This window comes from Lepisma saccharinum, unplaced genomic scaffold (genome assembly GCF_977018435.1).
Source record: "Lepisma saccharinum unplaced genomic scaffold, izLepSacc3.1 HAP1_SCAFFOLD_477, whole genome shotgun sequence".
Taxonomy (NCBI): domain Eukaryota; kingdom Metazoa; phylum Arthropoda; class Insecta; order Zygentoma; family Lepismatidae; genus Lepisma; species Lepisma saccharinum.
Window position 1 is genome coordinate 52,600 of NW_028143169.1, and position 23,120 is coordinate 75,719.

General features: G+C 46.2%; 1 non-coding gene and 2 pseudogenes across 1 annotated transcript; all 3 read left to right on the top strand.

Annotated features, from left to right (window-relative positions):
- Window positions 1-2,186: 2,186 nt before the first annotated feature.
- On the top strand, window positions 2,187-3,942 carry LOC145982941 (small subunit ribosomal RNA). The gene has a single exon (XR_014441209.1). It is a non-coding gene; the product is annotated as a small subunit ribosomal RNA (ribosomal RNA).
- A 368-nt stretch (window positions 3,943-4,310) lies between these two features.
- Window positions 4,311-4,455, top strand: LOC145982940 (5.8S ribosomal RNA; annotated as a pseudogene).
- An 812-nt stretch (window positions 4,456-5,267) lies between these two features.
- Window positions 5,268-7,537, top strand: LOC145982942 (large subunit ribosomal RNA; annotated as a pseudogene).
- The last annotated feature ends 15,583 nt before the right edge of the window (window positions 7,538-23,120 follow it).

Genomic DNA, 23,120 nt, shown 5'->3' on the forward strand with positions numbered 1-23,120 from the left:
TTGACCGGCAGTTGCAAATGTGCCGGCAGACAAGGTTGTCTTTTGCAGTTATGTTGAACCTAACTGTAGAGCAACTTAAAGAAAGCACGTTGAGAATGAAAATAGTTGCCGGCAGACATGCTAACCGTATATCGGTATTTAGACCGTCAACCATTGAACTTGTGACTCTAGTCGCATGGAAGCAAAGAGAAAGGTTTTCCCAATCCACCACTTGAGATGAGCTTAAGACACTAGTCTAAATGGAACCCAACTTTACCCGCCACGCAAGCAACCGGGGAGGTAGGTATACCAATCGGTATCAATGCCTCCGCTGTCGGTCAACCGCCGTTTGCAATTTCGTGGATGGAGTAGGGATCATCCTATCGGATGAGACCCGAAGCGAACGTTAGCTATGCGTTCAAAGGCCACCCCACTCTTGTGGGAGTTTTGGGTTTTTCTTTTCCGCAAAGCATTGCAGTATTCATAGTTTGCGGAAAAGCCACGACACTCGTCGTTGTTTCTGCACCGTGTCCGAGTAAGTGACAGAGCCGCGTATGCGGGAGGGTAGCCTGCCTTGGAAGACTGGTTCCACCGAACGACTCTAGGTTGAACCTGAACCAAGTTTGTTGCTGCTAACTTGTCAGCCCTCGGACTCGGTGGTTCGCCTCCGACACATGACGTAACCGTTTGAGCGGTAACCCCTCTGCTCTTCCGAACAACTGTAGGTCGAGCACCCCCGAGGGTAACTCCTTAGCCCACGGAACAACACCTTGAACTGACTTACTCACGCGTGTGGGGGAACGTGCTTACCTCAGCTCTTCCGAACGCCTTTAAGTCGAGCCTGCACCGAGGTAAGTACGACTACTTGTCAAAGTAAGGTGCCGACTGGCGACGGAGACTCCCAAAGGGTTCTTACTTCCTACCCCCCGCTCTTCCGAACAACTGTAGGTTGAGCGGTAACCCTCGGATAAACGCCTTGAAGTGACTTACCCACCTGTGTGGGGAAGCTTGCCTACCTCCAGCTCTTCCGAACGACTCTAGGTCGAGCCTGCACGGAGGGAAAGCAGAGCCACCCGTCAAAGTAAGGTGCCGAAAAATGCCTCTCAAACGGATAACTTGCCTATCTCTGTTCTTCCGAACGACTTTAGGCTGAGCACTCTGAGGGAAAGCAAGGAAGCTCGTCAACCGTTGGACGCCGAGCGAGTTTAGATAACCGGTCCTGTGGGAGTACTTGCCCAACTCTGCTCTTCCGAACGAATGTAGGCTGAGCACTCTGAGGGAAAGCAAGTTAGCTTGTCAGCCCTCGTTACCGAGACGTGACGAGACATCAATCGACGGAAAACAGGATTCTTGCCTACCTCGGGAACTCCGGCTCATCCGAACGACTCTAGGTTGAAGCCTGCACCGAGGGAAAGCAAGTTTCGCCGTCGTTTGATGGTAAGTTGGCCACCTCCGTTCTTCCGAACGACTCTAGGTTGAGCGAAGGAGCAAGCCGACATCGTCAGACTTCGGTCAGCGGGAAGTGACATAAGGTACCCGACCGGTGTTTTATTGCCTACCTTGGGAACTCCGGCTCATCCGAACGACTCTAGGATGAAGCCTGCACCAAGGGAAAGCATGCGAGCTATCTTTTCCCGCTCGGTGACGGCGATGCCTTCTCTGTTTGTGTTGCATCGTTTCCGGAGTTGACCTGTCCGCTCTGCCTACTTCGGGAACTCCGGCTCAACCGAACGACTCTAGGTTGAAGCCTGCACCGAGGGAAAGCAGCAGATCTGTCAACCTCGGTTGCGATGCAACCTAAACACGAAGGTTCCAGAGAACTTTGTACGGGTTGCCGTCGAAGCGTGCGTTCTCCGGAGCGCCGTCTTGAGTGGCTGCCTGTAGCCGTACAGGCACGGCTGTTCGCTGGGAGCTCCCAGCCTCCCAGGCCAGGAACAGAACCAAGACGCGGGCACGGTGCCAATCGAAGAAGTCGGTTCGCCGTTCCCGCGCGCAAACGAACGTCTCGAAGTTTCCAGCTTTAAAAGCGGAACTACGTAGGCCTCTAACCAAAGTAGTGGGAGTAGCAGTATGTTTTCGGAAAAGCGGTGTAACCTGTTGTTCACGCAGCAGTGTTGCGTTGCCTAAGTTAATGGCGAGCCGCTTTCCTTGCTTAAAACATGGCACTCTGCCTCGCGCGAGTGCTGCATACGCACCGTATGCACCGTACCCTGGTTGATCCTGCCAGTATTCATATGCTCGTCTCAAAGCCTAAGCCATGCATGTCTCAGTACAGACTTGACCAAAGTGAAACCGCGAATGGCTCATTACATCAGATATGGTTCCTTAGATCGTACGCATCCTACTTGGATACCTGTGGCAATTCCAGAGCTAATACATGCTCACGGCGTCTCCGGCCGGGCAACCGGACGGGGTGCCGTTACCTTTAAAAGACCAAACGGTCCGCTTCTGCGGGCCGACTCATTTGGTGACTCTAAGTAACCTCTAGGCAGATCGCACGGTCAAGCACCGGCGACGCATCTATCAAATGTCTGCCTCATCACACTGGATGGTGGGTTATTGGCCCACCATGGTGATTACGGGTAACGGGGAATCAGGGTTCGATTCCGGAGAGGGAGCCTGAGAAACGGCTACCACATCTATGGAAGGCAGCAGGCACGCAAATTACCCACTCCCGGCACGGGGAGGTAGTGACGAAAAATATCGATGCGGGACTCATCCGAGGCCCCGTAATCGGAATGTATCCACCCTAAACGTTTGGGTGAACCTATCGGAGTGCAAGTCTGGTGCCAGCAGACGCGGTAAGTCCAGCTCCGATAGCGTATACTGAAGTTGTTGCGGTTAAAAAGCTCGTAGTTGGATCTGGGTCTCGGGCGGTCGGTTCGCCGTCAGGCGTTGAATTGGCCGTACCGGACATCTTCTCGGTTTCCTCGGTCTGCTCTTCACCGAGTGGATCGTGGCATTCCGGGACGTTTACTTTGAACAAATTAAAGTGCTCAAAGCAGGCTATTTGCCTCGATTCTCCTTGCATGGAATAATGGAACAGGACCTCGGTTCTCTCTGTTGGTTTTCGATCCAGAGGTAATGATTAAAAGGGATTGACGGGGGCATTAGTATTGCGAGGGGAGAGGTGAAATTCTTGGATCCTCGCAAGACTACCTACAGCGAAAGCATTTGCCAAGAATGTCTTCATTAATCAAGAACGAAAGTTAGAGGTTCGAAGGCGATTAGATACCGCCCTAGTTCTAACCATAAACGATGCCATCCAGCGATGCGCAAGGTTCAAGATGACCTTGCGTGAAGCCCACGGGAAACCTGAGGTTTCGGGTTCCGGGGGGAGTATGGTTGCAAAGCTGAAACTTAAAGGAATTGACGGAAGGGCACCACAAGGCGTGGGACGTGCGGCTCAACTTGACTCAACACGGCAAAACTTACCAGGCCCGGACACCGTAAGGATTGACAGATTGAGAGCTCTCTCTTGATTCGGTGGATGGTGGTGCATGGCCGATTTTAGTTGGTGGAGCGATTTGTCTGCTTGATTGCGATAACGAGCGAGACTCCTGCCTATTAACTAGGCGTCGGGGTACGTGTACCCCCGGCGCATCAAACCTCTTCTTAGAGGGACCGGTTGTCGCAAGCAGCAAGAGTGGGAGCTATATCAGGTCAGTGATGCCCTTAGATGCTCTGGGCCGCACGCGCGTCACACTGAAGGAGACAACGCGTCTTCCCCTGCCGAGAGGTACGGGTAACCGCTGAACCTCCTTCGTGATAGGGACCGGGGATTGAAATTGTTCCCCGCTAACGAGGAATGCCCAGTAAGCGCGAGTCATCAGCTCGCGTTGATCGAGTCCCTGCCCTTTGTGCACACCGCCCGTCGATGCATCCGACGGCCGAACCTGGTCACTTAGAGGAAGCAAAAGTCGTAACAAGGTTTGGGTAGGAGAACCTGCCCAAGGATCATTACCGTACGGTATATCCGCTTCTTCCTCCAAAACTTATGGTAGTACGCAGATCCGCACGAGCGTGGAAGGGACCCAAGGGGGCCCTGGAGCCTGCGGATATGTATATATCGAGTCCAGATCACTGTGTCTTGTGCAGCTTGGCCGACCACGGTGAGCCTTGCTGTAGAGCACGAAGCACGTTAATAGGGGTAGGTGAGTCTCGACCTTTAAAGGTATCGCCCCGCAAAAACATGCACCCGAACCCCGTCTCGAGGCCTTGGAGACGGTGGGGGTAGGTATCATCCGGGGAGGCTCGCGAGGGCGCTTCCCGATGAACAGACACATTATTCCGCCGGAGTGCGACCTGTCGCACTCTAGCAAACCACAAACAACCCCAGGCGGGGGATCACTTGGGTCGATGAAGAACGCAGCTAGCTGCGAGTCAACTTGCGATCTGCAAAACAGAGAGCATCGACGGTTTCGAATGCACATTGCGACCCGGGTCTTTACCTGGGTCGGTCCTGGTCGGAAGTTTCAAAATGACGTGCTCTTAGGAGCACAGCGCGTGTAACAGCACGCCACGAGAGTCTCGCGGCCGCCTCTCTCCCAGAGGTAAGAGCGGTCGCGAGGTCGAATCCGAAAAAGGATCATTAGGAGTCGGCCGTGAGGTCGTCTCCTCCTCAGAGGAAGCCTTACACCTGCTCGTCCCTAGCCTTCCAAACAAATGGAAGAACCGGTCTCTCTGATCATATAGGTGGTTGTCGTATCATGTCATATAGGTGGTTGAAGGGTTAAGGATCGTTCCTCGGCCCCCAACGGGGGCAGTCCCCCTCGCAGGGATTGCCTGGCTGAGCGGGTGTGCTGAGTAAGCTCGATCCCCCCTTTACATCACCGACAGTAGATCCGCGCGAGCTAAGAAGGGACCTTGAACTAGCGAGTCCTGGAGCTGGCGGATCTTTCGTTAGGTAGGAGAGACCGGAAAACCTGCCAAGCAAGCAAACAAACTGGGGCCAAGCTTTAAGTGTTCTGTGTGGCGGAGACCACACTGATGCCTGGCAAGGAAGGTTTCCAACGTTCGGAAGGATGGGGATATGCCGGCAGGCTCGCGAGGCAACCTGGTGTGTGTTCAGCAAGGCAATTTTCTGAAATTGCAGGTGCACTTGCAAGAGATGAACTGAACAAGCATATACTGAGCGGACAAAGATGAACTGAGCAGACTCTAACAATCAACATGGCCGGCTTCCTGGAGCCGGCGGATGTTATCACGCACCCAGGTTGTTCGAGCAGGCACGCTGGTGCGAGAGGCGTAAGAGACTTAAACACCCGACCTCGACTCAGGGTTGACCACCCGCACGATTTAAGCATATCAATATGCGGAGGAAAAGAAAATAACAATGATTCCCTCGGTAGCCGCGAGCGAAAAGGGAGAAGCCCGTCACCCAAGCCTCCGGCACGGTTATCCGAGCCGGCGGGCGATTTGGTGGAAGGGAGCGTCCGTAAATCCCGCTCGGCGGGAGGTTCTAAGTGTAACTTGAAAGGACCAACATCCCACAGAGGGTGCTAGGCCCGTGCGAACCTCCGCCTTGCCGAGTCGGGCTGGGCGCTTTCCCAAGGATTCGGGATGCTCTGGAATGCATCCCTAAGTGGGGAGGTAGATTCCTCCTAAGGCTAAATATCACCACGAGACCGATAGCGAACAAGTACCGCGAGGGAAAGTTGAAAAGAACTTTGAAGAGAGAGTTCAACAGTACGTGAAACCGCCTCGGGGTCAAACGGATGGAGCTCGAGAGTTCGATGGGGGAAGGTGATTCAAGGGTTAAGGACCAAGTCTCCGGCCCCCGAGCGGGGTTGTCCCCTTCCTTAGGGACCTCCCGTCTGCGAGGGTGCGTCCGGGACGGTCCCCCTTCATTCCGCGCCCGGTAGGGCACCGCGGCTCGTTGGGATCCGTCCTAAGGGCCTGGGGTGGAGCTCTCCGGCTCGTCCGGAGAACCCCCGGTGACCCGGATGGAACCCGACGGCTCATGGGCAGGCCTGGGGATCCGCCGCCGTTTTTAGGCGGAAGGCGTAGAGGTCGCAGCAATGTGGCGTGCCTGGCAGTGTCCCCCCCTTCCCCCGCTCGTCCGAGCGGGGGTTCGCGGGGGGGCGTACTGTGAGCCCCGGGCCCGTGCGGTGTTCAACGAGTGGCCCATCCGACCCGTCTTGAAACACGGACCAAGGAGTCTAGCGCGTGGGCGAGTCTAAGGGAATCACTAAACCCGAAGGCGCAGTCAAAGCGACTGGGACGATCGAGGTGACCCGGAGTCGCTCAACGAAGGGCCCTCGCGCAGTCCCGGGGCGATTCCCCACCTCCGGGTGCGGGGATCGTACCTAAGAGCCCACTCGCTGGGACCCGAAAGATGGTGAACTATGCTCGGCCAGGACGAATCCAGGGGAAACCCTGGTGGAAGTCCGAACCGCCTCTGACGTGCAAATCGACCGTCTGAGCTAAGCATAGTGGCGAAAGGCCAATCGAACCGTCTAGTAGCTGGTTCCCTCCGAAGTGTCCCTCAGGACAGCTGGCGCTCGCAAGGGGGGTCCATCCCGGTAAAGCGAATGACCGGGGGCCTCGGGGCCGAAACGGCCTCGACCCACTCTCAAACTCTGAACGGGATGGAGGTCCCGCTTGCCCCTAGGGCGAAGCGGGGCCTTCTTTTCAGGACCCGAGTGCTCAGTGGGCCGCTCCTGGTAAGCAGGACTGGCGCTGTGGGATGAACCAAACGCCGGGTTAAGGCGCCTGAATCGACGCTGCTCAAACCACGAAAGGCGTCGGTTGCTCAAGACAGCAGGGCGGTGGCCATGGAAGTCGGCATCCGCTAAGGAGTGTGTAACGACTCACCTGCCGAAGCAACCGGCCCTGAAAATGGATGGCAATCGAGCGTCGTGCCTATACCCGGCCGCCGCCGCAATGCTAATGCATTGGCATCAATGCAAGAATGATGCGGCGGTGAGTAGGAGGGCGCGGCGGTGAGCGTGGAAGGGTCTGGGCGCGAGCCTGCCTGGAGCCGCCGTCGTTGCAGATCTTGGTGGTAGTAGCAAATAATCTGATGAGACCTCGCTGAGGTCAGACGTGGAGAAGGGTTCCGCCTCAACAGCAGTTGCAGGCGGGTGAGCCGGTCCTTAGACCGCGGAGAACTCCCACCGATGCGTCGGGTCAGTTTCGTGCCTGCCATTACCGCCTATACCTCCGGGTGTAGTGTAGTGGTTAGCGCGAGGCGCCGACGTCTCGGCCGCGGTCGAAAGGGAAGTGGGGTATCCATCCCTCCGCCGCGTCTCGGGACCGGGAGTGCGTCGCGGGTTCCCTCGAAGTCCGTAAGTCCAGGTAACTGGTGGCACCAGGAGAATCTGTCGGGTCCCGGGGGCAGAGTTGTCTGTTCTGTCAGAGCGATCCCCTACGCTCCCCGGAATCTTCCCAGAAGGAGAAGGGGACACTGGGGAAAGCTAAGAGAACCGTAGTTGGGTGCGGTTTCCCCGGGTGCCCGTCGGACCTTGAAAATCTTGGTGGGAACAGCGCAGCAGAGTCCCGAGGCCTGGCCGTACCCGAATCCGCATCTGGCCTCCGAGGTAAAGAGCCTCTTGACGATAGACTAATGTGGGTAAGGGAAGTCGGCAATTTGGATCCGTAACTTCGGAACAAGGATTGGCTCTGGGGACCGGGGCCGGTCGGGGCCCGGGGGGTCACCGCGGGTTCGGTCCGGCGTGGGTCTTTAGCGAGGGGCTGGCTCCCGAGCGTGGACCGCGCGTCGGACTTCCGCGAGCGTCCCTGGGCTCTCTGAGGGGAACGCACCGAACCCCTTGCCCCCCTCGGGGGTGCTCGGGGGAAGGTGCCTCCCCTCGAGTCGGCCGCCGACGAACGGTCGACTCAGAACCGGCACGGACCAGGGGAATCCGACTGTTTAATTAAAACATAGCATCCCGACAGCCTGGAAGGGTGTTGACGGGATGTGATTTCTGCCCAGTGCTCTGAATGTCGCGCTGAAGAAATTCAGGGAAGCGCGGGTAAACGGCGGGAGTAACTATGACTCTCTTATTCGACCCAGATTTGCTTAAACTTAATATGTACAATGATTTTCTCAGGATGCGAACCAACACTGTGGGTTTAAACTCAATATTGAAAATTGCAAAATGCGTATCCAGCGATCTGTGCAGAAGATGTCAGGCTTCACCTGAAACCATGGGTCACGTCCTGGGCCAATGCCCAGCTAATAAAGGATTAAGGGTGAAAAGACACGATGAAATTACGGATCTAATCTCAAAGAACTTACAGGATATGAGAATAGCTAAAGAGCAAACATTTATTAACAATAATGAAATTCTAAAACCAGATTTAGTAGCTATAAAAGGAGATACTGCTTATGTAACAGACGTTACAGTAAGATTAGAAAGTGGGCAATCACTTAAAGAAGCCCACCATGAAAAAGTCAGAAAATACTCAAGGTTAAATCCTGTACTTATAGACAAACTTAATGTTAAAACAATAGTGCATACACCCATCATTGTGGGTTCAAGAGGAGCTCTACCATCTGGAACGGTAACTTCTCTAAAGAAATTAGGAATTTACTCTTATAAATTAATGAAGACCATTAGCTTAATCGCTATCAGGACCAGAGGTGGTCACCCTCCGGAGGGCGACCCTCACGAGGGCAGACCTCACCCTCACCCTCACCCTCCGAAGACTTGTGAGGGCGAGGGCGTGTGAGGGTGAGGGCGAAGCCGAGCCGTGAGGGTGAGGGTGTGTGAGGGTGAGGGCGACTGGTGAGTCGTGAGGGTGAGGGCGTGTGAGGGTGAGGGCGAAGCCGAGCCGTGAGGGTGAGGGCGTGTGAGGGTGAGGGCTACCTGTAAGTCGTGAGGGTGAGGGCGTGTGAGGGTGAGGGCGAAAGACGAGTCGTGAGGGTGAGGGCGTGTGAGGGTGAGGGCCATGTCAATCCGTGAGGGTGAGGGTGCGTGAGGGTGAGGGCGAAAGGCTAGTCGTGAGGGTGAGGGCGTGTGAGGGTGAGGGCGAAGTCGAGTCGTGAGGGTGAGGGCGTGTGAGGGTGAGGGCGACTGGTGAGTCGTGAGGGTGAGGGCGTGTGAGGGCGAGGGCGACTGGTGAGTCGTGAGGGTGAGGGCGTGTGAGGGTGAGGGCGACTGGTGAGTCGTGAGGGTGAGGGCGTGTGAGTGTGAGGGCGACCTGTGAGCTGTGAGGGCGAGGGCGTGTGAGGGTGAGGGCGAAAGGCGAGTCGTGAGGGTGAGGGCGTGTGAGGGCGAAAGGCGAGTCGTGAGGGTGAGGGCTTGTGAGAGCGAAAGGCGAGTCGTGAGGGTGAGGGCGTGTGAGGGTCAGGGCGAGGGCAAGGAAAATCCGTGAGGGTGAGGGCGAGGCATGAAGGTGAGGGAGATTGAACGAAAACGACCACCTCTTGTTTAAAGTTGGATCCGAACTACAGTGTGCCTCCTCCACCGGGTCTAGTAAGAAATAGGCTTTAATATTTTTAATTCGTTTCATGGTGTTTCTAGTCCAAAAACGCATTTTTATATTGCCTATAAATGCCTATTAGGTGAGTGCCTATTTTGCTTAATCGTCCCTAAAATGCCTATTCTGCCATTTTTGCTTACTTTATCTTTGTTATGCGCCTTTGACTTTCCCTATGTTGAATGTAAGCCTTCGTTGACGTTGAACTCACTGAAAGCCTCAATCGGGGTAAGCAAACTGGACAACCTGTTAGTGACTCATCATATATGTGGACGTAACGACGCCAGCTCTCCCCTTCTTGGTCTAAGTTGGTGTTCTAAGTCCACCTAATCGGGACTGTACCTACAGTTTAAAGTGGGATCCGAACCACTGTGCCATGTGCCTCCACCTGGTATCGAACCCGAGACCCCTTGATTACAAGGCGACGACGCTACCAATGCGCCATCGGGCAGGCCCCTCTCCCCTTCTTTTTTCCCCCTGAAAGATTTGTGGGAATCAATCAGTACTCATTTGCTTTGTTGTGCCTGTGAAAAAATGTGGTTTTATGAGGAGGTATCATGTGTTTCAAAATGACAAGGATATGACAGCCAGAAATGTATTAATTAGTGGCGTGCCAAGAGGGGATCGGTGGGGGTCATAACCCCTCCCCTTTGCTCCAGTATTATTTTTAAAAAGTGAAAGGCAGTAAATGATAGAAATTACTGCGAAAATCCTGGACACGCCACTGGTATTAATTAACAATTCATCTTCGCAGGGAATTGTGAATTAAAGTAATTCTGATATAAAGAACTTGCACTAACCATTTGGCCAATTTGAACAAATATCCCAATTTCGGATGGCATCCCATTTCGCCTAACTGCCTAAACCGGTCGGAAGGGGGCATGAGGGAAATTTTGATCCAAGTAAACACCAAACAATTCCCAACATGTGCCCATGCCAAATAGCCAGGTGTTGCTCCGAAAAAGGAGCATTGTCACACAATCCAGCAGCCGGGGGTGTTTGTTATATTTTCTATAAGATAAAGGAAAATATGACTCCATTTCTTGGTCTATCTTTTAGTAGGCAGAAACAATCCTCCACTCGTCCCCCTTCAATCTCTGACTTTAGTCGGATTAGAAACTCTAAGCTGCTTCATTGACGCTTAATGTTCTGCTTGTTCTTGTTTTATCTAACCTAACAAGGTGTGCGATATCAAGGATAACTAAGAATGACTTTCATAACTTGCACCGGAGTTCGGGTATTTATTTTGGTTAGAATAGGCAGAAAAAAACATTTATAATGTGGAAAATAGGCACCAAATTTAAAAAAAATAGGCACAATAAACAAAAATAAAGTGGGAAAGTTCCAAATAATTTATCTCTATAATTTCATTTTAAAATCAACATGTAAATAACATATTTACTTTCATTTCTTGCCTTGATTACACACAACCGCTATTTTTTTTTTTTTTTGAACATTCATTGCTAGCCGTCTGTCAGAAAGAATGATTTTCATAACGAGAAAATGATCTCATTTGACCTCCCATGAAATAGGCTATTGTAAGAACTGGATTCATATCGTGAATGAAACATTTTTTCTCGTTTAAGAATATCACAAATAGTTTTTACTTATTACACCTTTGCACTTTTCTGAAACTGCTAACTTTTTCTCCTGACACTTCCATTAGTAGCTGCACCGATTCCTCCAAGACTTTAATGGATAAGAGTTTCACCACTTTTTCCTAGCTTTGTAATTGTTTCTGGCAACTGGCAACATCGTAATGTGCTAATAAATAATGTTGTTGAAAGAAAACTAAGTTATGTACAATTTTTTAAAAACACATTCTAAAAATGTCATTGAAAATTTAAAAAAATACAGGCGTAAAAATTAAAGATATAGGCAGTAGGGTATAAAGTAGGTAAAACGAAAAAGTTTCTAAAACATTATCACCAACATAAAAAATGTACAGGGGATGGACAAAAATATGGAAACAGCACGACATCGGAACGGGTGATATCGACACACTTTTTCCACTTGAAATCGGACACGTTGCGACATTATTTTGTCTTGCGCCGTGAGATAGGACCCTGTCGGACTGGTAGGAGTCGACATTTGCACTGTAGATAGCGTGCATTGCAGTTGATACTGAATCATGTCGGAGCTGACAGTGTTTCAAAGAGAGCAAATTGTTGGTGCCTGCCTTGCAGGGGCCTCTGTTACCATAGTAGCCATGTTATTTGGCGTAATCAATTTCGGTGCAGTGGCGGCGATTGGATTCTAAAACCGGCAGGGGCAAGGTGCCAAAACTGGGGGCAAAGGCAGTATATTTTCCTTTGTAGATAAGGTTTAGCAAAGTACGAGGGCAAAAGTGGCGAAAAGTTGGGGGGGCTATTGCCCCCTCGCCCTCTAATCGCCGCCACTGCCTCGCTGTTGTATTTCCTTTTTCATGACATAGGAGCTCCAATAATTATTTTAAACTTTCCTTTCAGAAGTAACTCAAAGAAAAAAATGGTTGCTGGAGGGTAATTTAAAGGGAAGTTTTCCCAAGTTCTTTAGATTTTCTTATTGTCAAAAAAAAAATTCGGGGAGGGGTTGTAGCTCCTTATTCCCCCCTCCTTCGCGTACGCCAGTGGGGTAAGCAAATTGTGTGTCTGCTAGTAGTGGATTCCCGAGATCCTTGGATTTCAAAGCGACAGCGTGGGCACTACATTATATGGGAGTTACCAAAGGGAACCCCACGATACAATTAACCATGGAAAATAATTGTAGAAATTGACTGACATATTTAAAATTATAACACAGTACTATTTGGCGCAGTGGTAGCGTCATTGCCTTGTAATCGAGGGGTCCCGGGTTCGATACCCGGTGGAGGCACAAGTGGTTCGGATCCCACTTTAAACTGTAGGTCCAGTCCCGATTAGCCTTACTGTGCATAAAGTGGACTTAAAACACCAAATCACATATAACACAGTACTATTGTACTTGTACTTTGATTGCTGTTCTGTGTCATTAATTTTCTCTTTTCAAAAACTTCCACCCAATACGTCATTATATTTCCATTTCCACTCTGTCTTCAAAACTCTTCATTCACCAAGCTATAGTAAATGCTCCTGTTCCTTCTGTGAGATTACCATCATGGTTTCTAAGAATGAAGAATGAATGTCTTTCTTCAAATCGAAACTGTCCCTCTTACAACAAAGGATGGGGTGGAGGTAGGGGCTTTGAACACCTGCGGGGCAAGTCTTCCTTTTCCATGGAATTCCAGTAATTGTCACGTAGTGAGATCAAGTTCAACATATTTGTGCAGAGGATGAAGTGATCCCACAACTTAGATGTTTACATATTATCAATAGCTTGCGGATTTTTTGCGGATTTGCCTTTTTCATTCTTTCGTAATAAAACATAGGCTTTAATATTTTTAATTCGTTTCATGGTGTTTCTAGTCCAAAAACGCATTTTTGTATTGCCTATAAATGCCTATTAGGTGAGTGCCTATTTTGTTTAATCGTCCCTAAAATGCCTATTCTGCCATTTTTGCTTATTTCAGCTTTGTTATGCGCCTTTGGCTTTCCCTATGTTGAATGTAAGCCTTCGTTGACGTTGAACTGACTGAAAGCCTCAATCGGGGTAAGCAAACTGGACAACCTGTTAGTGACTCATCAGTCATCACCGTGGACATAACGACACCTACCGCCTAACTACCCTTTCTTTTTTCCACCTGAAATCTTGTAGCAGTCAACCCATACTCATTTGCTTTGTTGTGTGTGTGTGTGTGAAAGGAAGTAGACAGTTATCTGTGGAGATATCATGTTCATATGTTTAAAAATGCCAAAAGCACAAGACTGCCAGATGTGTATTGATTTAAAAATGGATTTCTGCAAAAGTTTGTTTAACCACCGACGGAAAATTTGATTTTTGTTATTCAGCATCGCTTTTCTTCCACTTTTGGCTAATCGCGAGGATTCGGATGAGGGATGACATGATGACATTTATGAAGGAACACTCGCAAAGAACATCCATGCCCAGGCCAGGATTCGAACCTGGAACCCCTGCTGTGCTATCCACTTCCCCACGGAGATCGGCCCCACTGACAGAAAAGTAATTTTCTGTCAAGCTTGTGTTAAATTACTATACAAATTAATATTCTATCCCACATACACGTACGTACCTATATAGTTTTACAAAATATCCTTGTTCAAAACTCAAGTTCTCTGTACGTGATTTTAGGCTCCTCTGAAAATGTATTTCTACCTATCGCGTTCTTAGGAAACAAGAATAAATGGTGAACAATGCACACCGAGATGAACCCTCTTACATTGCCTCAGTTCTGAATGAAACAATGCTAAGTTATAAGTTATGTGAAAAACTTAGTGTAGTGCCTTTGTGTTGCATAAGCCAAACGATGCTATTTATTCTAAAATGTAATGCCATACAAATTAACAGCTCACGTATTAGTGTAATGTGCGTAATCAGCGCAATGAGTATTTACGTAAAAATGACAAAGGCAATAGTGGCAACGGAAAAAGTAGCAAATTGAAAATGGCAACGATACAAATGGTGAGAATAAAAGTGGCAAATACAATTATTATGATTTTACTTGAAAATTGAGAAATTTCTCGCATTTCACAGTTTGAAATTAAAATTTAATATAATGGTATATTTTTGCAGATATATTTACAAGAAGTATAACTTGCACATGTAGCTCAATATCAGACACACTGGACGGAGCAGAACTAAGCCTGAAATCTTCTTCATTAAGTTTTAGCCTAATGTACGAATTTCCATTGATTGATTTTGTTTATTTTACTTAAATTTTCTTGGGTGATCGCGAAGATGAGGATGTGTGATGATTAGGGTGCGGATTTATAGGCACTAAAAACCTCTGAAATAGGCAGGCAATAGGCACCAAAATGATGCAAATATGCACTTAAAAAGGGGCTCTAAAATAGGCAACCAAAATAAAAATACATTAAAATAGGCATTTTTTACTTCCAATGCACATGCATACTGTATTAGCATTCCAGTTTACATATAAAAGTGGGCTAACAATTCACAAATTTCAGAGAATCGTCAGTTCAAGTAATTCTCGCAGAAATAACTTGAGCTAACGATTGTTACGTGAATAATTGTTCTGAAGTGATGAAAAAACGATTTGCACCATTTTAACAAAAAAATATTTTAAAGGATGTTCCGATTAAAATTTCTCCGGAGAAATGAATTTCTGTTACCCACTGTACTAATTGCGCACATATGTTTAACAAACTATTGACAATAGTTTGAATGAAATGATCATTTGCAGGGAAGCTAGGATAACACAACCTGGTTAATTTATTTATTTGAATGTATTCTACTTGCACTTTTTGCACGAGTAGATGAGCTGTTCATCTGTGTATGCGCATAACATTTTATAATAAATAATATCGTTTGATTTGGTGTCCGTGCTCGAAGAGAGTCGGCATACGAGCGGATGGCATCCTCGCAACTAGCGCCAAGACACGCTATTAGTGTAATTCTCCATATTCATCACAAAGCCACTAAACGAAGTTTGTCACATAACATAGCATTGTTACATTTAGAACTGAGGTAATGTAAGCTGAAGGCTCGTCACAGTGTGCATTGTTCACCATTTATCTTTGTTCCCAAACAACACGAGAGGTAGAAAAACATTTTCTGAGGAGTGGAAATTTATACGTGAGCAGCTCAGTTTTGAACAAGTGCAATACATAAAACTATACATATGTAGTACCTAGGTACATGTGATATTTCCCATGTGAAAGAAATTGTTTATTTGGAAGTAATTTAACAGTTAAAGATGTCTGCTTCATACAAGCTTGACAGAAAATTACTTTTCCGTGTGGGAACGACCTCGGTGGCGGAGGTGTTAGTACAACAAGGCTACAACTCAAAGGTCCCGGGTTGGAATCCCGGCCTGTGCATGGGTGTTCTTTGTGAGCAGTGTCGTGCCCAGGATTTTCGAAAGGGAGGAGTTATGTATATTTTTTCTTGGTAGTCAGCCATCATTTTGTCGTATTTTCCTACCTTTGACGTTCTTTTTTTTAGGAATACTGGGCGAAAGGGGGGTTATAACCCCCATCAAGCCCCCCCTTGTGCACGCCACTGCTTCTGAGTGTCTCTTCATCAGTTTCATCATATCGCTCATCCTCATCGATGCGATTAGCCAAACGTGGAGAAAAGCGGCGCTAAATAACAAAAATCAAGTTTTCAGCCGTAGAACAACCTTCTGCATCAATCCATTTTTGATTAATACACTTCTGGCTGCCTTGTACTTAGGTATTTTAAACATATGAACACGATATCTCCACACATAACTGCCTATCTCCTATCACACGCTCAACAAAGCAGATGAGTACTTGTTGACACTAGAGGCTTTCAGGTGGAAAAAAGGAAGTAGTGGGTTCAAATTTGGCGAATACCATATTTCAGTCAGTTCAATGTAACCAATGGCTTACCTTCTTCAATGTAGGGAAAGCCAAAGACGCATAAAACCAGCTGAAGTTATCAAAAAAGGCAGAATAGGCATGTTTAGGCACGATTAAGCAAAATAGACACTAACCCTCAAAATAGGCATTTATACGCACTAAATGCGTTTTCGGACTATAAACACCATGAAACGAACTTTAAACATTAAAGCCTATGTTTTCTGCAAAGGAATAAAGAAGGCAAATAAGCAAAAATCAGCACGCTAGTGATGATACTTTAAAACTGAAGAAGGGACACTCACAAAGAACACCTATCCAGGCCAGGATTCCAACCCGAGACCTGTGCCATCGTAGCGCGAAGTGCTAACTACTCCGCCGCGGAGTAGTTCTCTTAGAAACGGTTGTAGCAAAAATACCGACCTAGTTTAACTTTAACGTGGTGAAATGATGACAGTGTGGCAGCGGGTGGGATGATCTGTGAAAATGTTGCTAACTCGGGGAAACCATGCCCCCTCACTTCGAGCACTGCAGTGATAGGTAGAAAAACAAACCCTGTCCCGGATACGTTTTCGAGTAGCCGAAAATCACGTAACCAGCTGATAGTTTTAAACAAGGCCATTACATAAAATTACATATTTTTCCCATGTGGGAAATAAATATTAATCTGTCTTTTGATTTTAGGGTGTTTTTTGAAGTGCTTATTTCTTTTATTTTTGTGCCCATTTGTCTGCCTATTTGAGGGCTTTTTAGTGCTTTTAAATCCGCACCCTCATTGTTAGACATTATACACGTACACATTAATATCTACTGTTTTCCGGGCTCGGTTTAAAAACTGAAAAGTGGAGTTTGATCTTTCCAATTTCCCTTCAATTATGTCCATGGAATGATAACTACCAATTTTATTGTATTGTCTTCACACGTGCATATTTCTCAACATTTATCCCTTAATAATCAAGTAATGTAATTTTATCATAAATCGATTGTGTTTTAAATAAAAATGAGAACTTAGCAATATTCCAGCGGTTTCGAGGCCAAATATGTGACGCATACATAAAACGTAAAAACATTCACTGTCAAACGGGAGGAAAGCAAAGTAACAAGAGGAGAAAAAATAACGGATCCTGGTGTGTCTAACAGTACCAAGTTTAGTTCTAAAGAACATATGTATCCACTATGTCGTAAACCAAGATTACGAAAAATTCGGTTTTTGTCAGATGTCGTGGATAAGATCTGGCAAGCGTAAAAAATATTAGAAGTTGTTGATTGATGTGATGAATAAAGATAGAACTCTTAAAGTAGTCTGCCAATGTTTTCGACATTGTCAAACAAAACATCGCAGTGTCTGCATGCCAATCGTATATTTCTTTAACTTCCCTATTGTTTTTTTGGCACTTGACAATTAATTAATTAAATTTTCCTCAATTAGAGTATCACTTACATTTCTTTGTGTGTGTGTGTGTGTGTGTGTGTGTGTGTGTGTGTGTGTGTGTGTGTGTGTGTGTGTATTTGCATACATTCTTTTACAACATATTGCCCTCTCATCCCACATCAGTCCTTTTTATTCCTCTTCTTATCTATGTTCCTCGTTTTTTAAATTTACCGTACTTGTTGTTGCTATCCCCTGATACTACCCAGGTCTTGTGAAATATATGCCGACAAATATTTCTCAGTGTTCACATTATGTATATATATGTAGACAGAGACAAAGGAATTGAGAATGGGAAAGAAATAATTTAATAATTCCCATTCAGTATCGATGCCTCATATGCAAACAGGTAGGGGCAAGCGAGTACTCGACTGTTTCCCCTATTGACAATGACGTTACTGTAACCACATTCGTAAAAGAACAGCATTCATATCATGACGATCAGATTTCCATTTACCTGGTAGAGGTTAAATCAACAAATTTTCTTGACAGAAAATAAACTAAAGTAAATGTTTGATAATTGCAACGTTGTGTTCTCTTAAAATCGAGACGAATTACATGTGGTGTAGGCAGCAGTAGCATATGATATCCGTAGTATCTTTGCCATAACCCACTCTGTTAAACGCAGGAAGGAACCATGTGATTATTTATTAATCGAAACACTGACCGTGTATTATGACGGATTTCTTCCGAAAAAAAATGAAGTGAAATATTTTTGTGGGGAGAGAACATGAAATGAAAAGTTTCATGTGCCCAAATATGGGTTTTTCTTTGTGTTCCCTCGCCTATTCCTTATTCATGTATCTTTATCGTTGCTATTCTAGAGAAGTATAATTGGAACGTGAAGAAACCAAAATACGATTTGATTGATGGATTGATTTGCTTTATTGTACTCCGCTTTTGTGCCAATTTTGGCTAATTGCGAAGATGGGATGTGTGATGAGATGATATGATGAAATTAATGAATGGTGATTCACAAGCATCCATGCACAAGCCGACAGTCGAACCCGGGACCCCTTGCGCCGTAACGCGATGTGCTAACCACTCCGCATCAGGGGCCGGTTCAAAATAAGAAGAAAAAGAAGCAATGTACATTGCCCATCAACAAGGTAGTAATATTTTATATTCGTTATCAAGGGATGTAGTTTGTTAGACGTAAATTTTATGCTCAAATAAGCTAATATCTACTGCACCTACAATTACAATGGGAGAAGTACTAAATTGTACACCAGCTACAAGTGGAATCCTTGGATTCCAAAACGCAGAGGGTGCAACAACGAATTTTTGTCGGGGTGGGGCAAGTACAGTGGGATCCACAAGTATTGCTCAGCAAATTGTCCATGACTATTTTCGTTGGTTTTTATCTTAATCGTACGTATTTTTAAGGACTGCTTTTTTATGTATACTGGTTCAGAGGTTGTAAGCAGATTGCTTGTTTTTTTTGTCAGTTTGTGAAGCTCTCATTGCATAAAACAAAGGGAGTAAATGTTGTGATGGACAATTTGCTTGGTAATACTTATGGATCCCACTGTACCAGGGTAAAAGTACCAATAGTAGTAGTAGTAGTAGTAGTAGTAGTAAAAATGGCATTATTATTATTATTATTATTAGTAGTAGTAGTAGTAGTAGTAGTAGCAGCAGGAGCAGCAGCAGCATCAAAAACGTTATTATCCTCTTAAATTACGCAAAAAGGGGGTAGAAGTCGGTGCTAAAGCATTTGTTTGGTCAAACGATTTGAAATATTTTTTCAACACTTTCAATTTCACATTAGCTAATAATGGAAAACAAGCACACAAACTGTATTTTTGAATGGCAGAAAATGCACGATAAATGCATTCCGATTATAATTCTTTACGTACACATGACATGTATAACTTTCATGTACATCATATGTTTTACACATATGCAATATGGAGCGACATAAAATAAGAAAATACATATGCAACATGCTGCCACTAAATTGTGTACAAATTCAAAATTTATTCAATACATATATGTACAACAGATGTATATTGCCTAAATATATTACATTATAGAAAACAATTATATTGCGACCAAAGCGTATAAGAAAATATTTAGATCCAATTTTTCCAAACTGAAAGGAATATTGATTTAATATGGCGCAAATAATTTCACCGGGCGCCATGACATTCTCTCTTTTATAGCTTTTTTAATTTAGATCGCTCGGCGTCCATGGCCGACTCCCGCCGCCCCTTAACTACGGCTCTGAACTTGACGAGATTGAGTAAAGCAAGCAGTCCGAGCGAAGCGAGCAAGAAAATTTTACGAAATGTATTTTATTTGCACAAAATTTGAAATCAAGGGGGGGCAATTGCTCCTATGTACCCCCTGGAAATGCCCTTGGCCGTCAACGTTTGCCCCCCTAGAATTTACTTCCGTCGAAGCTTTAGGGGGCAATGCCTCCCTGCTCCCCTGTAGTTGCGCCACTGTCAAAACGACAGCGTGGGCACTAGTCTGTTTGACAAAGGAAAGTTTATTTAACCACGACACGATACAATCAGCGATTCACGAATCAATGAAAAATAATTTTTGAAATTGACTGACATATTCAAAATTGTAGCACAGTACTATTGTACTTTGATTGTTCTGTCTTCATAATCACGAAATTTATGCCCCGTCAATATATTTCCCCCTTTTAAAAGCTTCTACGTTCTATTTAGTGAACATATTTCCATTTATAAGCTGACTTCAAGCTACTCCTGTTGGAGGTGCAGATTTCCATCACGGTTTCCAAGAAGATCAGTGAATGGAATGTTGTTTTTCAAATCCAAACTGTCCTCTCAGACAAGAGGGTGGGGGTAGGGACTTTGAACGCCTGCGGGGCAAGTCTTTCTCATCTATGGAATTCCGGTAATTGTGACGTAGTGAGATCAAGTCCAACATCTCTGGGCAGAGAATGAAGTGATACAACTCAGCTGCTTGTATATTATCATTGTTATAGTGTGATAAACAACAAGAAATAAAGACAGAGCAGTTGCATCTTCCAATGATAAGGTGTTTATAAAGTGAACGCTACTGTCAGTGGCCCACCCAAGGGCCCACCCACAATACTGTATACTCGTATGACACGATTTTTGTGACAACGTATAACTCAAATAATCTTAGTCCAAAATGATACTCATTGTTAAACCTTCTTGCTTAATAAAGAAAATTTATTATTATTATCATTATTAACTTCCTTCACATGAATGAGTTAAACAATTTCGTGTCATTTCAATGTATGAAATGCACGTGGAAAAGGAACCAGTTATTTCTTCAAACATCACTAACTCTCTACGGAGGGCAACCCTCATGAGGGCAGACCTCACCCTCACCCTCACCCTCCGAAGACTTGTGAGGGTGAGGGTGTGTGAGGGTGAGGGCGAGATCGATCCGTGAGGGTGAGGGCGTGTGAGGGTGAGGGCGAAAGCAGAGTTGTGAGGGTGAGGGCGTGTGAGGGTGAGGACGAAGCCGAGCCGTGAGGGTGAGGGCGTGTGAGGGTGAGGGCGACCTGTGAGCCGTGAGGGTGAGGGCGTGTGAGGGCGAGGGCGAGAGGCAAGTCGTGAGGGTGAGGGCGTGTGAGGGTGAGGGCGAAAGGCGAGTCGTGAGGGCGAGGGCGTGTGAGGGTGAGGGCGAAAGGCAAATCGTGAGGGTGAGGGCGTGTGAGGGTGAGGGCGACTGGTGAGTCGTGAGGGTGAGGGCGTGTGAGGGTGAGGGCGAACTGTGAGTCGTGAGGGTGAGGGCGTGTGAGGGTGAGGGCGAAAGGCAAATCGTGAGGGTGAGGGCGTGTGAGGGTGAGGGCGAAGCCGAGCCGTGAGGGTGAGGGCGTGTGAGGGTGAGGGCGAAGCCGAGCCGTGAGGGTGAGGGCGTGTGAGGGTGAGGGCGACTGGTGAGTCGTGAGGGTGAGGGCGTGTGAGGGTGAGGGCGAAGCTGAGCCGTGAGGGTGAGGGTGAGGGAGGTTGAACGAAAATGACCACCTCTGATCAGGACTAGTATTAGAATTCTAAATGGTCATTTGGATTCAAAATGAATTTGATAAATGCTGGAGTTTATATTTCACTAGCAATTTCAGGTAATTTCAATATTGCATTATTTTAATGGATCTTTTAGACATATGCCAAATATTACTGGCATCAAAATAACTTTTACTATATTTTATGGATATAATAATATTTTTAATTTAACTCACCTTGTTGATTGGTTGAACAATATTTATTATGGATCAGAATTTTTCCCCGTTTTTTTTTAGAGGGATTGCTTCGTGGCACAAAAGGGAACAAAGGTGAAACATCCGTAGGGATGCCATCCTGAAGAGTCCCGTGCACAAAGGACCTCATATTTTATCTGTATAGATATCCTATAAATGACATACCAAACATATTGTTTGGGAAAGACGAGGCTACTAGGCCCTGTGGAATAGCCAAATGCCTCGTCATCTGATTAGTGACGCGCATGAATGGATTAACGAGATTCCCTCTGTCCCTACCTACTCTGTCACGTACTGAAGGCTCTCCGAGCCCTAAACCTTCCAGTTGCTCTTTACAACGTTATCAAGGATTATTTGAACGACAGAACAGTTGAGTTTGACTGGCAAAATAAAACTATAAAAAGAGAAGTTACTAAAGGATGTCCCCAGGGCTCTGTCCTGGGACCACAACTGTGGAACCTAACAATAGAACCACTCATACAACAACTAAATCAAAACCCATGTGCAATAGAAGCAATCGCATACGCAGACGACGTCCTGATTACTATAGGAGCCAATAACAGGAAAACCCTCGAACAGAAAGCAAACGATATAATGGAAGACCTTGCCCGATGGTGTTACACCTCAAAATTGACAATCGCCGTAAACAAGACCAACTTAATACAACTGAAAGGCAAACTACATAGAACACCGTGCATCAAATATAAGGGAAAATCAATTAGAGTCACTAAAACTATCAAATATTTAGGAGTCTACCTGGATCAAAACTTAGGCTTTGGAACACACATAGAAAAGGTAACATCAAAAGCAAAACCACAACTTCATCGAGTACTTGGAATGGGAAATATAGCCTATAAAATCCCATTCCAGACTGCAATTCTATATTACAAAGCAATCTTTGTTCCAATAATCATATATGCAGCCAGTGTATGGGCCCACATCACTCAACAAGCGCAATATAGAACTAAATTAAGATCGGCTCAAAGGAATGTTTTACTAAGAATTTTGGGAGCCTTCAAGACCACTCCAACAAAAACACTGCTAGCAATAGCAGGAGTTCTCCCACTTGAAATGGAAATACAAATGGCAGCTGCCAGGTACTGCTACAAGAAAAATGGCAGCCAGGAAGTGTGGAGTAGATATAAAATACAAATCACAGACATAAATGATATTCCCAAGAAGTTCCAACAAGAATGGGAAAAGGAATGGCAGAAGGAAGATGCGCCGCAAAGTAAAAGATTCATTTCTAACATAAATTTAAGAAGATCCTGGACTCACTTCAATCCGACAAAAGGCTTAGTCCACTTCATCTCAGGACATGGACCGTATCAGGCATACCTACATAAATTCGGACTTTCAGAAGATTCTATCTGTAAATCCTGCCAAGTAGAGGACACTCCAAACCACAAAGTGATGGAATGCAAAAAATGGAACACTCGTTACATCAAACATCTCCGGCAGAACCTGTCTCTAGTAAATCTAGATACAGTTCTTAGCTGCAAGAAGCAATATCACATACTCAATAGACTAGCAGGTGAAATATCACAACAGGAAGAATTTGACTTCAAGAACAAACCTTCCCAATGTCAAAGAGTGACAGTTGGAAGAGAACAGCCAATACGTACAATTCAAACGCGCTCAAGGACTCCAAAAGGTGTGGGTT